The following is a 4588-nucleotide window of genomic DNA, read 5'->3' as shown; positions in this document are numbered from 1 at the left end:
TTTGCAATAGCAAAATACAGAGGATTTTTTCTTTCTTCTGAAAAGAAGCAATAGCAAGAAATGATAAAGGAAATAAGGTAAACTGTGACAAGACAACAAAGTCTTTACACATATTCCAGAATATGTTGAAGTTCTGATTAAGAGAAACACTTTAAGCTTTACTTAATTCCTGCTTAGAGATAAAGGGGCCTTATCAAGAGACATGAGTATACCCAGGAGGCTAAAACATGCCTAAACACTCTGCTGAATAGATTGCCATTAAAAATTTAACTTACAGAGGCACTTGATGGTTTTATAGAAGGTAGACTTGGAGAGAGTGCTTGTCTTTTAGATACTTCCTCCATTTGAATTCCTGTTTCTTTTGTATAGAAGTCAGAAAACTCTTCTCTCCACATAGCTGTACTGTAGTACACGGTACTTCCATGTGTTTAGATAAGATACTGATACAAACATCACAGCCACTGTACTAGAGCTCTTTTACACTCACTTTCCTCCTGCCTTGATTCATCTAAAGGCAGTACCAAGATGGTACCAGTGGAAAACATGGGCTACTAAATTTCTAGAGATTGCCATCAGTTCGGAAGTGAGGTGCCTCAAGAATGTGATAAATTGCAAGCAGTGCAGAAAAACTGACAAGGCAGAGGTTAGAATAATTCATTAGCTATGGTAAAGTAAGAGAGAAAACTCCATAATTTGGAAAAGTGTCAATATCCAGTGCTTCATATTTAACACAGGTACAGCTATGAATACAGGTGTAAAATTTGAGAAAGAATGGGTTAAAGGACGCAAGCAGACTAATAATTTTGGCAATAAGTCTTCAATGAAATTCAAATTCAGGCAATAATCTCCTGGGAGAGAAGTGTTGCATATTTTTCTGTATAGGACATCTACATCAAACCTAGATGACAGTGACAGCAGAATGATTTTTTTTGCTGTGCCATCTTGGAGAGACTGGATACTGTCCTGACAGATATAACTGCAATTTTTTAAAACCTTGTTGCCTCCTTGTCATTTCAGTTTCTCCCCAACTTGTAACCATTCACCTCCTGTCTTCTCTTACCAGTCATACACTAGAATCACACTTATCCTCCTTCTTTTCAGAAATAGACATGCTTTGTATGTACAGTAGTTCTCTCCAGCATCTCCTTTGGCTGCTTTTTACTCTTCTACCTTGTACTCCTCAAAATTAACACAAAGGTTTCAGCAAAGCCCCACATGAACCTAATTCTGCTTTTAAAAGACTTGGTGAAAATTTTGCCAGGGAGTTTGAAGGGAACATATTTAAGCTGTCTTAGCACTGTTGGAATCCCATTCATAGACGCACCAGCTTCTTATGACATTAGAGAAATTAGCCTTCTAGAAGACTGTGGGAGAGGATGTTTCCTCATATGTCAGAAGGGAGTAGAGGATATTTGAATATTACTAAAGGGACCTATTAGAATCATAGAATAATTAGGGTTGGAAAGGACCTTAAGATCACAGAATCACAGAATCCCAAGGGTTGGAAGGGACCTCAAAAGATCATCTAGTCCAACCCCCCCACAAGAGCAGGGTAACCTACAGTACATCACACAGGAACTTGTCCAGGCGGGCCTTGAATATCTCCAGTGTAGGAGACTCCACAACCCCCCTGGGCAACCTGTTCCAGTGCTCTGTCACTCTTACAGTAAAGAAGTTCTTCCTGATGTTAACGTGGAACTTCCTATGCTCCAGTTTACACCCATTGCCCCTTGTCCTATCACTGGATATCACTGAAAAAAGCCTAGCTCCATCATCCTGACACCTACCCTTTACATATTTGTAAACATTGATGAGGTCACCCCTCAGTCTCCTCTTCTCCAAGCTAAAGAGACCCAGCTCCCTCAGCCTCTCCTCATAAGGGAGATGTTCCACTCCCTTAATCATCTTTGTGGCTCTGCGCTGGACTCCTTCAAGCAATTCCCTGTCCTTCTTGAACAGAGGGGCCCAGAACTGGACGCAATATTCCAGATGCGGCCTCACCAAGGCTGAGTAGAGGGGGAGGAGAACCTCTCTTGACCTACTAACCACTCCCTTTCTAATGCACCCTAAGATGCCATTTGCCTTCTTGGCCGCAAGAGCACATTGCTGGCTCATGGTCATCCTCCTATCCACCAGGACCCCCAGGTCCCTTTCCCCTTCGCTAGTTCCACCCGCCCTGCCATGGGCACGGACACCTCACACTAAACCATGTTGGCCAAGGCTCTGTACTAGCATCTGCACATGGCAGCTGATGTACAGTAAGGGCTGCAAAATCAAGTCACACAAGAAAACCAAGTAAAGAAACAGGAAATATCCTTCAGAAGACAAAGCTGCCAGGCTGGAGATATAAGACTAAGCCTCAGTTAATGTAAATCAGCACTTACACTAAACATATTTATGATCCATTCAAAGATCTTTCTCCACCTCTGAAATAAACTTTTCATGTTTTCCACTTAGGATTCTTCAGCTTAGACCTAACTTACTGTAAATGTTCATTATATTATTTACCCTCTTTCCTTCTCAAAACGGGAGCAGTGACTACTTTCTTCTTCAAATATATTTGCAAGTTTTGACATTGCTACAAAGATCAGAAAACACAGTGCATTGCTCGGGTTACACAGATGACAGCTGAACTCTCTCTTTCCCCATCCTAATCTTCCTCTGACATCTCTGAATAAGACAAAAAAAAGGAGGACATAACTTCCAAGCCACTAATTAAGCTGTGTCCTTTCCTCATCATATTGATTCATTCAAATGTTTCATTTTCATCTTACCCAAAGGCCTGGGGCAATGGTCACTTCTGTATGCCTCAATAGTGTCTAGCAGAAAGAGATACTTCCTCTGCAGAAATATTTGCAGTTGCCAGCATTACCCTGCAACCCAATAAAATAGAAAATTGCTCAATCAGAGATGGCTCAGAGAAGTGATCCTGTTCTGCCTTAGGCCCATGAACCCAGATTCCACTTGACATCCACAGGCTCTACCAGGCATTTCCAGAAATGCTTTCAGAAAAGACACAAAAGAAAGTGGAAAAAACTTTCCCTGCTTATGTTATCCTCACTTAATAACTTTTGCAGGAACCTTTCCTAATGGACTGTGCTCCCTAGACTATCAGGATATTGAAATGGGAATCTGTGGACCAAAGGAAATTCAGTCCAAACTTGTCAACAAAAAGAATTATTTGAGATTCTGCTGGCATGTGCAAATTACAGAATAAGAACCACATATTTGGCACTCTTCTGCTGACTGTAATTTGCTGCATTTGACTAGTCTGCTGTTTGCTTCACCACAACCCATGGGATGCCTCTGTCTAAAACACCGCTTGTAACCTGGATTTCTATTTTATTAACCTTCTCCTTTATCTAATGACAGTCTGTCATGTTTTGGGATGCCAGAACAATGTTTGCCTGATAAGATGTCTCCTGGGAAAACAGACAGTTATAAGGTATAAAAAGCACACAAAAATGGCCAGCTTCAGCAAAAACTCCTGCTTTGTGAACCTGCCTTAATTAATACGTGCTCTACCCTTGGTGCATTTGTGCTGCCACAAATGACATTATTTTAAGTTTATTAAGGACGCCTGCAAAGAGAGAAGAGTTTTTCAAAAGACCATGTCTTCTGAATTGGTGTTATGAAAAATACAGTGTTCTTGGGGGTGGGCTGGAAGCAAGCAAAGAGAAACTTTATTATAAAACTACAGCTCTGAGTTACATGTTTTCATTTGGACATATTATATGGTAATATTCTAGTACCAAAACCCTGCTATGAGCTATCTGTCTTCATTTTGCATATTTAATACACATGGAGAGAGGAGTAGCTTTAGTATCAATTCCCCTTTCACCGTGATTTTTCCTTGGATTTCCTCATTTCATGTTCCTCCATGAACTCTTTTACAGCTCTTTGTAGCACCAAAGAATAATTATTCATGTGACACTTTCTTTTTCTGTCTTCTCAGCCACCACTGGGCTTCTCGTCCCTGACAAACAGAATTTCCTGAGCAATAAATTGTGGGGAGTGAAGGTGATAAGACTTGCGTGAAAAAGAGTTTGGGAATGAGCTCTGAGGTCTTGGTGCTTTGAGAAGCCCTGGGGCGATGGGTTGGAATGTTATGGACAGGGAAGGTAAACGAAGGAAGCCTCGGGAGGATGGGCCAGGATGTAGTTATGGCAGGAATCTCAGTTGTAGGCCAGAGGATGTAGGGGTTGTGAGAGGGTCTGCAGCGTTGTGATTGGACTGTTTACCTGGAGAGTTTCACAGTGGCCAGTGAGACTGAATGTTCTATGTATGTGCAGGTTGGGAAAGTACCGAACAAGGGGATAAAAAAGGCTTGGTGGTAATAAACCAGGTAATTTGAATTTGATGAAGATTAAACTTATCCTCTTCATAGGATACACATCATAGCTTCTGACTGTGGTGAGCAGCTCGAGAGAGGACGCCTTCAACACCGGAGTCCGGAAGAGATCAGCGTCCAGGAGCCTCAGCTCAGAGCGGCCAGAGCCACCGAGGGAGCCTCAAGTCCTCGGCAGGACCTGCCCAGGAGCCGGCAGCTCCGCGGACGCGAGCAGGGACTCACAGGGGGCGGAGCCAG

Source organism: Lathamus discolor, chromosome 5, assembly GCF_037157495.1.
Source record: "Lathamus discolor isolate bLatDis1 chromosome 5, bLatDis1.hap1, whole genome shotgun sequence".
Classification (NCBI taxonomy): Eukaryota; Metazoa; Chordata; class Aves; order Psittaciformes; family Psittacidae; genus Lathamus; species Lathamus discolor.
This window is presented reverse-complemented; position numbering follows the sequence as displayed.